Source organism: Taeniopygia guttata, chromosome 4A, assembly GCF_048771995.1.
Source record: "Taeniopygia guttata chromosome 4A, bTaeGut7.mat, whole genome shotgun sequence".
In the NCBI taxonomy this organism is placed as follows: Eukaryota; Metazoa; Chordata; class Aves; order Passeriformes; family Estrildidae; genus Taeniopygia; species Taeniopygia guttata.
Window position 1 is genome coordinate 10,541,591 of NC_133029.1, and position 17,021 is coordinate 10,558,611.

A 17,021-nucleotide genomic window follows, 5' to 3' on the forward strand; every position below is an offset into this window, starting at 1 on the left:
GATATAACCCCAGTGTGTCCCTGGCAGATTACAGTAATGGATATTGTCACTGCAATGACTTTGAAGTACTTGAAGAAAAATTCCAGACTATTTTGGTCTTTCTCTCTTAAAAACAGCCAGAGTTTTCAGAGACATCCAGGCACTCTATTTATCCATGTTATCAGTTGTTTTATGCATCTTTCACATCTCTGACTACCTCCATACAGCAATGGTCTAAACCAAGCTCATCATACTTAAAACTTCACAGCACTGCAGTTGTGACACCTCTATACTAAACAGGTACCTGTACCTGAAGATGTCCCAGGTGACTGCACATATTTACTGGATATAGAGTAACTACTTCTTTTATCATGAAAAAAGTTACCACAAGGAAAACCATATGTCTCTAAAGGCAAGTCTAACCATTATCAGTTTGTGGCACTGGAAACTTCCTCAAGTTTAGAGAAAACACATGTGTATGCTAGGTCCAGGACACTGGAAAATTGAAATATAAACTTGAGTGATGAACAAACCAGTGCTAACCCCAAGAAAATGAAGTTCTTGGTCTATCTCTGATGATCAATCTACCTGTTCTACAAAGAAACCTATTTTTTAGAGTTTTTTCCTCCTGCTTTTGGGTTTTCCATCTCAAAGGTTTGAATGATGACCTATCTTGAAAATAACTGTTTTCATAGTATTTTACCAGGCAGTTCAGAAATAATTAAAAAACTGCAGTTGATACACATCAGGGCTGTTACACTAAATACTACATTTGGGAACAGGTATTCTAATGTGCTGCATAGCAAAAATCCAGCACCTTGTGAGAATCCTTTCTTCCTGTCCTTTCTGCCTGTCAGCATCCTTCTTCCTCTAGAAACACAGAGAGGACACAACATTTATGGGCTTGGGTGTCACCTTCAGTCTGCCTTCTGACCACGTGTAATTATGGGAGGCCAGAGGACACATCTACACTGATCCTCCCCTGTAACCTGCAGTGATCACACTTGCCAAGGTACAGGAGGTAGCCGTGCAGACCTTTACACCAGTTCTTAACACCTCTTTTCTTAAATGTTACAGAAGATTTAACAATGTCACTTTCTCAACACATGGTATTCACTGGACTCTATTCTCATGTACTGTTTCACTGCTCAAAATGCAAATGCAGCTCCAAAACATTCCAAAATAATTAGGCAAACTTCATGAACTTCAAGAGTGTAATTAATTGATAGTGAATTGGGAAAATTGGAGGTTTTCCAAGCTATTTTCCTCCTGGAGCACTCACCTGAGTCTAATAAGCAAAACCCTTCCAGTGTCACATCAAACTCTAAACACATTCATTCCAAAGACTGTAACGAGAATACAGTTCTGAAAATCAAAATAGTCTTAAAATTAAGCAGTGAGTTTTCTATATTTTTTAATTTTTTCCTCTGGCTTTTTTACATTTTTCATTACATAACTGGAAGAATTGCCTTCAAACAATTTTATGAGATCTACAAAAACTCATTTTTACCTCTCTGTGGAATACTATATATTTAGATTTTTAATAATTAAGCATTACAGCTCCTTGTCACATTGTCTCATAGAATTTCAGAGAGGAAAGTTACACAGAGAAAAAGATTATTCAAATTTACTACAGAAAGAGAAACAAACTCGGAGTGCATGTCCTATTGTAATTATCTTCAAAATTGCCAACAGTCATGGCAGTAAAAAATTTTTAGTGTCTTGGGCTACTTAAATTAATTCCTTTCAGCTCATTCCTTCAGTTTTAAAAATGAGCAAATTAAATAAAAAATGGAAGGAGAAAAAGAATGAAACACAGGCGTAAGTGACAGGGACTGCTCTTACTGCCTCATACACAAACAAATGTCCTGAGGAAGACAGGTTTTGTCACTAGCCCCACGTCTACCAAGTTCCAGAATTCTATGTGAACTAGCATTCTTGAAAGGAAATTGCCATGTGGAGCACAATTGTGGATAAGCATCTAAAGACAGGAGAGAACAGGCTTATTTGCAAAACAACATGGGAAGGTCTCCTGTGGTGTTATCCTTGGTGCAGATATCCAAATACCTTTTGCATGAATCAGGAAATTTCAGCATCATGCCAGATGGATACTAAGAAAGACCATGTTATGCAAGGACAGAGCATGTAAAGAAAACATTCTCCCATTACTGTGATTTATTCCTTACCTCCCACCTACAAATTCAAAACATGAGGTGTATTTGATGGGTTATTGAAGGGAAGAGTACAAATAAGTACTTTTTAAATAACGCCCTAAAAAGCTCAGTGTCTTCTTATGAATCAAGACGAACGCTCCAGCTGCCAGGAAGCCCTGGGTGTTTGGCACTGCAGCCCATACCTGAAAAGGAATGAGCTCTGGCATGCTGTGTCTGGGGACAGGGTGTGATCATGGACATCAGAGTTAGGGATCTCTCATGTTTAGGCTACCTTGTAAGGAGCTTCTTAGGAAACTTAACTAAAAATGAGGGCAATTTTCCTGGTTAACAGAGAAATACTCAAGTGCAGCTGTTCTGTCTGGCTGCAGAGGCTCCCAGTGGTGAACAATGGCTGGAACCCCAACACAGCTGATAATTTAGCTTCAAGCAGTTGACCTTTCATTTTTGTTGCAGTAAAATCACAGTGAACTGTTTGGGTGCCATGTCAGTGCAACATGTAATTCATCTGTCATTCTGCCTGAATTATGCTCCCTTACAAAAAATGTTGATCTTAGTATACCAAAGAACAATTAATTTCAAATATTTGAGTATTTAAAGGCCACAATTCATTTGAAAGGGGTTTCTAACTTCCTTACCTTTATATGCTGTGTAACGTCTATTCTTTCTGATTTCTAGGCCTACAGATAAAGTATTACTAAGGCCAAATTAATTTTGTTCTATGCAAAAAATGTTTGTGTTTTATTAACCTACACAGGTATTCTTTCATCCTGGCAATAGAAAACACAGAAGCCTGTCATTCATTCCTGCCAACTTAAAGATCCATTATATTGTGTGGTGATTTGCTGTTAAATCTGGCAGGTGTTTTGTTGGCAAATGTAAATAAAGGTACAGCCAGTCTGGAACACTAGGCTATGCCTCACGTTCAACAAAGCACTCATGTCAACAGCTTGATGGATATACTTTATACCAAGAAAACCTATTTCAATTAAATACCTGTCATTTTAAGAAAGGACATCACAAAATAAACAAGTTGTCTGTAAGAACAACGGTTTTACCTTTACTCCTTCTCTTGAATGATGTCTGTCTTCTCCAAGAAATTTGTACCTGTCTGATTGACACTGAAGTGAAAAGAAAAAAGCACAGAAGGAAACTACACCCAACAGCATGGCCATTTCACAAAAGTAATTTCTTTCTCAGAATTTGTGTTGCTTTCTTCTGCTTCTTTACAGGTACCTTCAAATTGCTGCACATTGTGCTACGTAGGGTGCTGAACACAGTGATCCTCCTTCTCTCCACCTCCCATACTTTCCACAATCAGTTGTTTTATCCAAAGAGGTACTTCAGAGATGCTTTATTGTACCAAACTAATGCACCATAATATAATAAAAATTGTGCTCCCATCTTTCTGCCTCCCTTGCAGCTCTACAATAAGTAACCTTAATCCTGACAAATTTTACCAGCCATACAGCCTGGTTGCTTAAAATAAATATAAAACCAAGAGTTTTTGAACTGTAAAGAGAGTGATTTATTTTTCATAGAATCATAGAATGGCTTGGGTCAGAAGGGACTTTGAAGATAATCTGGTTCCACCCACCCTGCCATGAGCAGGGACACCTTCCACTAGACCAGGAGCCCCATCCAACGTGGCCTTTAACACTTCCATTGATGGGGCATTCACAAATACTCTGGGCAACCTGTTTCTTTGCCTCATCACACTCACAGGGAAGAATTTCTTCCTGACATCTCATCTAAAGTCGCTCTATCAATTCAAAGCCATTGCCTCTTCTCCTATCACTCTGTGCCTGTATAAAAAGTCCCTCTCCAGCTCTCTTGTATCCCCTTTAGGCACTGGAGGGCTGCAATGAGATATCCCTGGACCCTCCTTTTCTTCAGGCTGAGCAAGTCCAACTTTCCCACCGTGTTCAGAGGAGAGCCGCTCCAGCCCCCTGAGCACTTTTGTAGCTTCTGTGGACCCAGTCCAACAGGCCCATGTCCTTCTCAGGCTGTGGCCCTGGGGTGGATGCAGTGCTCCAGGCAGGGTTTCAGCAGAGCAGAGAGGGTCAATCCCTCCTCGGCATTCCTTGGACACGGCCCAGGACACGTTTAGCAACATTGCTGGGTCTCACAGAGCTGCTCATCCCCTACAGCCCCAAGTCCTTCTCCTCAGGGCTGCTCTCAATCAATTCTCCACTCAGGCTGTGCTTGTCTGGACCCGTGTGAGGAGCCCACACGTGGCCTGGCTGCTGAGGTTTGCACAGAGCCCCTGCCCAGCCTGCCTGGCTCCCTCGGGTCCATCCCTTCCCCCAGCACCCACCACACCAGTGGTCACTGCTCAGTGTCACTGCCAAACCTGCTGAGGGTGAACTGTACAAATCCTTATGTCATATTTCCTTTTGCTTTGTAAAAATAGCATCATTTTCTGTCCTAGGTAAGATTCAGACTAAAGAATCATCTAAGCCAGTGTCTCGGTTGGTTTTTTATTCTAAGTTACTCAGATTACATATTTAACTTTTAAGAGGTTTTCTTTGTTCCTGCCAGTATTTTATGTGGGGCTCATTAAATAATGACCTAAATCCATCTCTCTGCATTTCATTGTAGTATGGCAGATTTTGTGATGGTTCTAATCAGGCTTAGTAGAGCTGCCCACCTCAATTCCATTAAGGAAAAGTCAACACATGCGCACTTGCACCCTAAGCTATTGGTGATTCCTGGATCAAGCAAGCAAAGCTCATAGAGATAAAACGGCTGTCCTACTTTATAAAAAATATAATTTTATATCTAGCCTTCTTCTTTCCTTTTATTTTTCTCACCCCTTAAAAGTAAAACAATGAAATAGAATACAGCATTAAATAAAACCAGAACTTTAAACGAACTTATTAAAATAGCTGGTTTTCAGCTTCCAGTTTATTTTATGTGTCTCTCGCCATCCAGTTTTGCTTTTCATTTTAAACTCTAAATGAGGCTGAGGACATTGAGAAGGCAAGAATATGACAAGCTATTTTTTCCAATTCTGCTTATTCTACAAATGACCTTTATCAGAACTTCCTTGTGCTAAACACTGCTGCTAGGACTGATTGAATCAGATCAGAGCTGTTAAAATTTTATTTAGGGAAGAAAAAAAGTTTTAAGAAATCAGATATATATTTGATTTTAAATTATTATTTAAACATAAATATTGCATTAAGTGTCTTTTTAAAAGCAGCAATAATGTTTCAGGCAAAAAATAACAAATTTTTCACATTCTGCCTGAAGTGTAGGCTTATAGATATGATAAATACAGTTCCTACCTCACAGCCTTGCCACATAGCATCAAAAGGCACTAACAGAGAATAAATTATTTAATGAGTCCTTCACTGTTAAAAAAGTGTAGGGCATATTAAAAACTTATATAACACAAAAGCCGCAGTCAGAGCAAATACATATGTCAGAATTGGTTGTTGCTGTTGCTGTAGTTAACAGTCAGTTTGTTAGAACATTAATGGTCCAACAACCCACAAACCAACAGTTAATTGCTAGTAATGATTGGCTTCTTGGGGATTATTGCTTAAATAAATCTTAAAAGTTGTGTGCTGTTAAGTAACTTACAATTTTCTTGAAGTTGGCAGTGAAGTCCAATGGTTAGTGTAGTCAGCCTTACCATTAATCCTGATCCCCTGAGTCCAACCATTAATTCTAATCCCTTGCATATATCGAAAGTCAAATACAAAAGCCCCTGATTGTCTTCAACTATTCATTTGGAAAAATGTTACCAAATATCTTGAGAGTGGAAAAAGAAAAAATTAGCCTTATGGTCCTATTCATGCTCACAGTAGAAGGAAGACAAGCCTGAGTGCTGACATGTCTGCTCAGTATAATTGCCACCTCTGAGGTAGTTTAGAGGTGGCATATATATATATAAATCCTCATATATAAATTTGCAGTCATCACACATTACTGGGACTGTGTGTTTAGTGTGTTTAGTGTTTTGCTTCCAAAAATACCAGGAAATTATTAAAATTAACTAAACCTAGATCAAAAGATTATGGCCACTCTGGGGACCCACAGTAATACACAATTTTATCAACACATGGAATGTCATACATTGCATTTAATAGTCCCTTTACTAACATCAGACTCTCAGGTCAGGCCAATTATTTGATAGAATAAAATGTCAAAAAGCACTAAGAAACATCAATTAGCTGTAGAGAGGGATTTTTCTTTTCATAGATCAAGAGATAAGACTCTTGCAACAAATGTGAAACTTTGTCATGTAATTTCCAAAGGCACTAGGACTCCAAGTTTTCCATCTTAAAAAAGTAGTTCTGGGAACTGATAGAGAGATTTGGTCAAAGCCATCAATGTAAAGGAGTACCCACACATTGCAATATGACAATACAATGCCAGCTAAGTTCGATACCTCTGGATAATCAGATTTGTCTGGTATTCTATTTTAAAAAGCTACACAGAACCAATTGCACCATTTCTGCTGAGAAATCGTAAGATTTCTGGGAGAGTAAATCCAACCCCCTTTTAGATACACAGACATTATAGATTTGCTATCAGTGACTCCAGAGCTTCTGAAGGGTTTTGTTAAAGGTAACAGGTTCCCCCCACAGACAGGGCCATCCCATATCCCCACCAAGCTCTCTGCAGTAAGGGGAATCTCTTCGGGGTAGGGGTGAAGCATAAAGATTTCTGCTATATGTTTTATAGTTTAAAACATGATTTACAGTCATGAAGAAAACCGCATTTGTTCAGCAGGTTTTTAGTAGGGTAAACAACAGGTAATAAACCCAGAGAAATAATTAAACCAAGTTCATAAGATACAAGGTGAACCAGAGTCACAAAAAAACAAATCTACATAAAGCACTACTAGAGGGAGTGAGGATAATCCAGAAAAACTCATATCTGCAATATGTTCCCAAAGAGGCAGCTGCCAGCACCTGTACTTGAATAAACTGAGGCATAGAAATGTAGTGACCTACAAGCAATACCTAAGAAACCTATAGATCCCCACACAGAGTCCATGTGATCCCTTTCTCTCAGAGAAACCTACAAAGTGTGACAATGCATTAGTAAATAATAAATATTTCAAGTAAAAATTTAAGGCCTAAGTCAATTAATAATTTTTTAAAGATTGTTTGCAAATTCTACATATCCCTAGGGTGAGCATTTGAACTGGAAGTTAAAATAAAAAAATTTTAAAAAACCATAAAAAAACATAAATCCCAAACCTACCAACTGTAATTCGCCTTAAATGTTCCTGAAATCTGAATTTTATGAGTCTCTACTGAAATGCATTGATGTGTTCAACTTATTACCTCCTTTTTCTCTTCAAGGTAATGATTCACTTCAGTTTTACATCAACCTGTTAAAACAACCTGAAGGGCGTGATTATAATTTTCATTATCCCAAATTTTATATATCAAGAGAAGCTAAAGGAGTCAAGACATCACTTTCCCATTCTAGTTTCCATCCCATCTAGGTTGCTAATTGAACTGGTTCTTTCCAAGTGTGAATTTTCTGAAGCATTGAATTTCTCAGAACGGATGAAACACAGGGTAAAACTGTTCTCACCTACTGCCAGATCCTCTCTAACCAGTGCTGGTCACTGACAAGATCTCACCTCTGTTTCACAGCTGTAATTTTCAGAGCTATTTCTTTTGTACCTCCTTAGCTTTTATAGCTATCAGATACAATTCTCATTTTCTAAGAACTGTTTTTTCATTATGCTCGTCAGAAAAAAAAGGCTACGGATTTAGACATACTCAATAGTTTTTCCTCCAGATAAGAGCCACAAGATACCTTTAAGCAAAATATATGGAGCTATTTCTGCATAGAGCAATTACATACAAGAAAAGGTTGTGTGGGTATTGAGAGAGCTGTGCTATTATCAGTATTTATTTCTTTATTACAGCAGTGGTACCTAAGGTCTGACTATTTTGAACACTGTTTTCAGGTATTTTTGCAAGCAACAGAATCCTTAGGCATGGTATACTTGCTGGCATCGCTGCTTACACTTTGTATATATATAGATATTTACCCTTAAGAATTCCTTGTCTGGGGAATTCTAGTCTGATGTATAGAAGAAAATGTTAAAGATTGCAAAAGTTTGCCTCGGACTCCCTTAGCTACTCAGAAAACAACAACCTACACTGATCACACAATGAAACTCTGAGTCTCACAGACACCACGGTGACCCTCACAGGACTGACTCTTAACCTCAGACCTCATGGAAATGCTATTCCTGTTTTTAATAAATTTATTAAGTCCCATCCCTGTCACAATACACACAGTACAGGTGGAAGAGATATCACCTAACCATTCATTCCTGTGAGCGAACACAAATCAAAGTACAAGGAGGAAAACACTGCACAACGGGGTCACAAAGAGCAATGCCAGCTTTCACCTCCTCCTCACTCTGCCCTCTGTCCTGTAGATGAAATGAGCATTTGAGACCTCGGGCTCCATCCCACCCCAGCCCTCAGACACCTCAGGAGGTGCCTGCGTTCCCACAGGCTTGCAGCAGGCGACCCTGTAAAGCGAATATCGTAACCACTCACTGCAATAGTACATCAATTATTTGTTAGCAGCAATACTAACCTGCCACAAGACAGCTGCCTCGGGAAAGTTTAGAAAAGTCTTAATAAAATATGCATAAGTAACTATGAAAATATAGTAGATAACTGTCAAAATAACTTTGAATACAGCAAAGCATATCTGCTGACTTTCCAGCACAAAAAGAATTTATGGTAATAAGTTTTGGAAAGTAATACAGCCGTGTTGCTAAAAATGCAGAGCAGCTGCTTCAGTTATTATAAAATGGCTAATTTTTACTCATTTGTGACATGGTTTTGTAGATGGGTAACAGCTGCAGTTTCACCCAGCTGCATCCTGATGCTAAATGCACACTTTAAGCCATCAGATGAAAGTATAGACTGCTTTACTTTACAGCACTAAGTACCAGCGCCTTTCTAAGAAATACCCTGAAGGTCATTGGCAATTAAAGCTCCCCAAGGTCTCTTTCACTCGGGGATGGTGACAGGCAGACACAAGGTCTCCACAAGTCAGACACTGTATAGCAACATAGCAAGTAGTAACTGAGCTGCATGGATTTAAAAGGATGTTGAAAGGGCTTCCTACCTGGTACAAGTTGCTACTCCCCCTCACAGCCTGGAACCCTAGATGCTGGCTCTTCTCCTTAATTGCTGAGGTAACACGAATTTCTCTAGTAAGAAGTGGGGAAAAAAAAAAAAAAGGAAAAAAAAAAAAGAAAGAAAGGTTCTATTGGCTGCTGCCTCCTTCTTATAAAGGTTACTTCAAATGCCTCTCTCACTCCCTATTTATTTTCTCTCCCTCCCAGAAGAGCAGTTTAGAGGGAGAGTAACGGAGTGTTTATCCTGGCTCTGAGGATGCACGCGTGTGCGATAACTGCCTGCTCCCTGCAGTATAGCCGGCATGATGTGATGTGCATACTAAAGCAGTTTGCATTAGGCAAGGCTTAGCAGAGCCAGCTTCCCAGTCTCCACCTTCTGTATCACACAACCAGCTTGCTGCCCTGAAAAGAGTGGGGATGTAATGACAGGACGATAGGGCTCTGGTTGGAGTATAAATGCATTTTCTTTGAAGATAGTCTTTAAGGAAAAGGTTATATTTATGTACCTATGAGAACACAGCAGCAGCTGTGAGTGAAAATGCAATACAGTCATACAAATGTGCAAAAATTCCCTGTTGTTTGCTGTCATATGACAGATGATACTAAAAGCAAAAACTAATGAGACATCTCCAGTTAGGAAACATTTATCTGCTGCCATCTATCAAGCAAGCAAAGGCGTAAATAAATAAATAACGCCCCGAAGAACAGAGAGGCTTAAATGTCTACAGGCTCAAAGATAAATGCGTGATATTTATACACTTTAGTCATGACTGAACAACAGATACATTATGAACAAGAATTAGCTCTAAAGTACTACATTTATCATAAATCTGAATAAATATTAGAGAAGGGCTCAAGCTGTAAAGCCCTGATTTGGATTTTGAACACTCCACAGCTCAGGAGTGCCTCAATCTGGGGATTTGGCTCTGGCCTCTCTGTCCATATTAGCTGTTCATGCATACACTTACAGAAGTACACAAAATAAATAAGACTATACACGATTATATGAGAAATCTCTTTGCTTGCCCAGGTGTAAGAGTACAGTAGTAAGGGCTACTCTGTTGGCTGCTTATACTTATACTTTTCTTTTTTTTTTTTTAATCAGGGATGTAGTTCTTAGTTACAAAGCATATTTCCAAAATACCCATAGAGTTGGACTACTGTGCAACTCTATAAACTATCTGGGCATCCTTTCTGGATGATCCCCTTAGGAGCATCAGGAGTCATCAGGGACATGTTTCTTCCTCTGGGCTACACTAAACCTCACCAACCTAGAGGTAGGGAACTTCTCCTTAATTCTCTGTCTATTCAGAGTAATTTTATAGCCATATATTCTTTGCTCTATATTCAACGGTTCTACAATTAATTTTTCTCCCTCCATGCTGTTTACCTCTCTGGCATGTTTATAAACATTTAAATCACCTTTGGATAGATGATTTAAGGGAGCTACCTCAGTCTTTTCCTTATGTGGACACTTCTGACCTGCCTGGCAGCAGTATCAAGTGGGGAGGTTGGTGTGGTTGGTTTTGTTTTTATATTAAGCATGAGTGACTAAGACTGTGCTGATGTTCCAGCAGACAGCTGAAAAACATTTTGTGTAATTACAATGTTAGTATATTTTCCTCTCTATTAGAAAAAGATTGCAGTGCTTTGAAAGATTGTGTTTACCTTTTTATGGCTCCATCACTCAGGGAACCACAATCATCTTGTATCAACTCGTACAGCTAAAGCCTTCCCACTGGATGAGTTCTCACCTTGCAGAAGTTAATGTTAGAGTTTCCCACATCCGTGGATCTGATTTCCATACCAGATTTTACTTTCATTCACAAAGTTCTTGCTGGTCTCTATTTTGTATATGATATTATAATACTCTTTTATACTGACAATGCCTCTTATTTTCCCATGCAGCAGATTTTATCATACAGCATTTATTGCAAGGATTTTAAATATATGTTTTATTATTCCCAAGACTGATTATTGATGAATTGTACTAGTAAATTTCTTCCAGTCTATTACTTCCAATGTAAAGCTTCAAGTCTGCAAAAAGTGCTGGGATATGGATGCAAAAAACACTTACACAAAATATCTCCATTCAATGCCACAGTGCCATATAGCGTGATAAATATATAGCTGGACATCCACATAATGAACTGCCCTTTCATTTCCATGTCTTGACTGAAAGTTCTCAAAAAAGTTCTGGAAACATTGTGTTAAAGCAAAAACAAACAAACAAACAAACAAGACAGCCCCACACTTGAATTAGTGCCACTACTTGAGGACAGACTACAGGTCTGTTTTTTATTTCTGTATTAAAAATCTGGGGATCTAGTTAAAGTCTTCATCAGAACATTGGCAGTGATGCTGATGTGTGCAGACACAGGTGCACAATAATACATCTGTATTATTCACAGCAAGTACTGAAGCTTCACAACCTTACAATATGACAAAAGACTCTTGGGTTGTTTCTTCTCTTTTGCTGTGTGTAGCTTTGATATGTTTTTAAATATTGTGGGTTTTGCTCACTATTAGTTATGAAGCTTGAAATCTCTATTCCAAGTATAGTCTAAATTGACTCAAATATTGTCACTATGGACATAAATAATTTAAGTCAGGAACTGCTGAAATTAATTGCAAGCCTTAACCATTTTTCATGCATTTTTGCTTAAGACCCAGCGTATCACTTTGAAGATATCCATTAAGATATCTATATCAAACATATATATATGCACAGACATCTGTGTACAGATTGTAAATTACCCTAAGATTTTCAATAGAGCACTCCACTACCCACAGTCAGTTAAAGAAGACTGGAAAAGAAGGTGTTTTATATATAGATATATATACACAATTGCTGCCAGGGGTTCCTCAAAAGGCTAGCAACAGGGAAAAAATTAAACTGCCTGTAGCAAATTTTAATACAACCTGTTATTCCTCCGATCCTATGACAGACATGAGTTCTGAGTGAAATAGAAGTAACATTTGGCTGGCTAAAAAATCTTTACAGACAACTCTGCCAACAGACATTACACATTAACATTGACAATGTCTGATGTTCATTGTGCAAACATTCTCCTTGTGTTTCAAGTCAGAGCCAAAAGATATTTTATGGCTTACATAAAGTTTAGTGGCAACAGCAGAGGCATATTTTTATGGACAGTAGAGTAAAAGTCCCCCTGTTCCTGAAAAGGCTATTGGGAAACAGCTGGCAGTCACTGCCTGTTGAAAAGTGCAGATATTGGAATGGAGTATAAAATATACCTGTCACTCGTGCTTGCAAGGGTGGACACAAGCAGCAGTCACCAAATATTTTCTAGGCATTAATCACATCTTCCAAGAAAACTTTAGAATCTGAGTAAAAAAATAATTAATTCCCACTGAAATAAAATAGAGGTGGGTTTGGTTGGTTATTTTTTGGGGGTGGTTAGGAAGGAAACGGGAAGGAGCCATTCTAAAAATCCTGATTCCTTTGAAACACAAAGGTCAGCTGCTCACCCAGACTTTCAAAGATTAAAGCTACACAGCTGTATAGGTCAAGAGAAGCACAAAGGTTTTTCAAAAGGCACTTTCTGCCTTACTAGACAAAAGGAAGAAAAAGCACATATTCAAAGTGAAAATAAAGTCTTAAAAAAATCCAAATTCATAAAAGTTTGAAACCAAAGGTTATTTTTAAAATAAAAGGAGTATATGTAATTAATAGCAATGTTACTGTTACTGTCTTACATAGCTAGGCTTTAATCATTGCTTACCAAAATGTGGTATATTATGTGTATTTCAAATATTTTAGTGCTTTCTTTCTTTATTCTTGAAGTTGGCAGGTATGAAAGGCAAAAAAAAAGACTCTGTGCCTCTTGGTGTTTAACTTTTGGAAGTCTTATTTCAGAATGGCAACATCACCATTCCATGCTGACAAACTTTATTGGCGATAATTTCAATGCAGGATAACTAGAAAAGTTTGACATGTAATTATAGACTGAGAATTGGAAGTGAAGAGGCGCCAAAGCTGCTCTCATTCCTTACTTGCTCAGGAGCATGAGATGTTTTTAACAAGGACACAGCATTTTGGCCCACTAAGGAAAGTTTGAGACTATTTCTATTTCAAGCCAATAACTTCTCTTGACATACAGGTAGATCTCCCTCTCCATCTCAAAAGGAAATAAAGTGAAATCCTTCATAGATACAGTAGAGAAGTCTGCAATTGACATATGACCAGCTTAAAGATGAAACTGATTGGTATTCAAGAAGGAAAAAAAAAAAAAAAAGGAAAAAAAATCCTGCTTTTTTGCTCACACAGTTTGCTTTAGCAATAGGCAAATTATTATGCATCTTCATTAAACAGTGTCTATATTTGAAAAGAATGTTCCTGTTCATTACCTGACAGAGCTTAAGTGTAAAAAGGCTGAAGGCCAAAAAAAGTGCTCCATATGATTAGCTCTGATTTTCTGTTCTACATGAAGTACATCATTAAAATGAAATTACTGTTCAGTGTAACCAATATAATTCAGTCCAACTGTTAGAATTAGTGTTTTCTCAAACTCCATTCTGGGAGAATGATCCAGTCTCCTCCTCAAATACATATTTGCTCAGGGACAGAGAAGAGCAGGGTACCAAACTCTCATCACCTTTGGACACAAGCCAGTAGGAGATGGATAGAAAATTTTGCTCGGGGTACTAGCTTCTGTGATAAAAATGTTTAAATACTTTTGGTTGAAATTTTATTATTCAAACTAAAAGTTGTAGTCTTGTGGGTGAGAATAATAAAAGAAGTTCTGCAAAATATTTAGGAGAACAATAAGAAAGATCTAAAATATCAGAACATGATAGCACTTCTTTTCTTTCCAGGAAAGCTAATCTATATTTAATAACAAAGCACCAGGAGAGGGGCACTCATAACAGGATGAGAAATATTACAGTGTTTCTCTTGTTAAGCATGAAATATAGCCATTAAATCATTAAAACCTCTGTAGTGCTTAAATATGACAGAAGAAAATTGGTCCCAATGAGATGATATGATCCTATTACAGTCTTTTAGAATGGTGAATGTGGACAGCAAGATTGGGAACTACTCTACTTTTCAGTGAAATTTCAGGGCATAACCACTATGATGTGAATCAATTTTGACTTCCCAGAGAGATTTACACAGAGATGCAGAATATAGCACATCAATCTCTTCATGTGTCCCCAGAGGGGAAACATTTTGTTTAATTAGCAACTCTTTAAAACAAAAAATTGTTTTCAGATACACATATTTGTTCTCCAAAACCAAAGTTAACAATTTGGATGATAGCAATATTTTTACTGAGATAAAAGTAACATGATTTCCACACATGGACAATAACATACATGACAATGTGCAGGTTCTGCAGAGGCCTTGCAGTTTGCCATTCTGTGTCTGCCTCTGCAGAGCTCTGGGCCTGATGGCACAGATGTGGCCAGAACCCCTGAAATGTTGCTTTAGGGACTGGCTCTTTGAGCCTCAAACAGCTGAGCAAAATCTGAAGCAGATCTGAGGCTGTTCAGTGCTGCTCTGGGATGGATGAGACACAGCCAGTCCCTCAATTCCCGAGGCAGGTGTGGTGAAGAAGAATAATGTTTTCAAATATTTCAGAAGCACGAGGGTTTTCTGGGTTGTTTCTTTTAATTATTTATTTTAATAGCAGTTCGCCAGTTGAAGTATCTCCCCCATGTGAAAAAAACCACCAAAAATCCACAAAACCTGTGAGTCCTGCAAGTGTTTAACTGCCCTCCCTATAAATCAGGGAGGTGTTAGAATGTCTGTAACCCAGGAGGCACACAGCCAGCCTGCCAGCTTCCCTCTGTGCATCTGTTCAGCCCAAGCACAGCCAAGAGATATTAGCAGACTTCTTTGAAGACAGGAACAGCACCAGCCAAGTACCAGAAGCATTGCAAAATGGTCACAAACAAACTTCTGTCAGGTAATTAATAAGCAGTGTTTCTAAAATTTCAATTTTAATTACCTGCAGACTGTTTACACATACCAGAAATGCTATTCAGTATTATCATCACTTCTGCATTTTTACCCAAACTATATATTGATAGAAGCACAATCCTACAATTCTACTCATTTTTAATTTCCTGTCATCAGCCATTGAAAATAAAACAAATGTCAACAAATACCATTTCCACTGTAATTTTATAGACCCTGACAGCCTTCAGCATCTCAGTGTCTGCTAATTCCTTTAATAACCTTATTTCTCTGTGTCATGTGTTCTAGTTTATGACTTCCTTTTTAAATCAAGTTGTATCACCCCAGAGGAAACAAAGCATCTACTCCTGGCAGTGTGGTGGAAACAGCACAGCTGGAGAAAACTGGTATCTAATCATAAGCCATTATTGCTTTTCCAGCAATGGTACCACCAGCGGCCCTATAGTGCTTTCCTGAAACATCAGGTTCCTTCTTTTTTTATGTTAAGTAACTTGACTTCTATTTCATTTTTATTAGGTGCATCAAAAATAATATTTATGAAATGGATTGCATTCTAAATCTAAGACTCTTGAGCTAGCTCCAAAATCTTGAGGGGTTTTTTGTTTGTTTTTTTAATCTTTTTTAGAAAGGCAGTACGCATATTTACCACCACTCCCCGTCCCTGTGGCATGAGTTTGTCAGTGGCATTTTTTCTTCTGGGGAAACAGGCTGAAAATTCCAGGTTAGAAGACAGTAACTTAGTCAGGAAAACCTACATTCTGATGTCCCACGCCAAAACTGCATCCTGAAAAACCCAACTGGGATTGGCTCAGGATCACAGTGGAGACCCTGGCTGCAGAGCCAGCCCAGGCATCCAAGAGGAGCCAAAAGTCACAACTTGGCTGAGTGGTGTGACAGAAATGTTCAAATTCATGTGGAATTGTGCTAAAAAGTCTGGGTAAAACCAAGGAATGGGATTATGACACAGCCCAGAAAGTTTCTCAGGTCCCAGCATGCAGACATTAATTAATGCTGCCACAAAAATCTTCCATTTCCATATCATAGGAAGAAAATCAAAAATCATTAAAGAATGTAAGACTTGTGAAAGGATGGACAGGAGACCCATGTGATGTTTTACTCATGTGGACTTGTGCTCTGTATGTAATTGTGAGCTATTTCCAATCACTTTTCTGCACATTACACTACATATGGTGGTAGGAGGACCCATATTTTAATTCAGCATTGGAGACAACCAATACTTATTTTTATTCAGAATACTTATTTCAGGTTCCTCCCCGTGTACTAGGGTGCTCTTGTGAGAAAGCCCCGGTTCAATAACCTTTGCAAAGATAAGAATTTATAACTTAGATTTTGTAGAACTCAGTCAAAAATACCAATATACCTTCTACATGCAGTAATGTCAAAGTAGGTCATAAAACATTAATAGAAGAAAGTGAGATTAAATTATGCTTAAGACTTAATTCAATATCTGTTCTGTCCCAAGTATTTTATTCTTATAGGAGTGGTCAGTGTAAAATTTGCCTCCATATCTCTTGTCTTTTCACCTTTCTTGCTAATTTGAACATAGAAATGCAGATATAAGATCCAAGTAATACAAAACTTTTCAGAGAAACTTTGCAAACTTTACATTTTTTAAATTAGATTTTGTTACGTAAATATTTGCTCCTTACTCTAAAGAAGGGGTTCTTATAGCTTCCCCTCTTGAAAACAGATCCAAAAATATATTTAGGGATTTAGCCAGTTATTTCTTCTGTAGAAATATAGCAACTCTGATACTCAGAAGATATAT

At 38.1% G+C, this 17,021-nt stretch overlaps 1 protein-coding gene across 18 annotated transcripts in view; it reads right to left on the reverse strand.

Moving 5' to 3' along the window:
* The window catches only part of TENM1 (teneurin transmembrane protein 1), an 873,984-nt gene that overhangs the window by 772,458 nt on the left and 84,505 nt on the right, over nucleotides 1–17,021 (reverse strand). For 8 of the 18 annotated variants that reach the window (XM_041716261.2, XM_072929136.1, XM_041716257.2 and 5 more), the window contains exon 1: nucleotides 9,276–9,661. The exons of 1 other annotated variant lie outside the window; for it this stretch is intronic. The gene's annotated coding sequence lies outside the window, so the exon portion shown is untranslated. Of the gene's footprint in view, nucleotides 1–9,275; nucleotides 9,666–17,021 lie in introns of those variants that run through there. 9 more of the 18 variants (XM_072929132.1, XM_041716255.2, XM_072929140.1 and 6 more) reach the window with 3 other exon arrangements.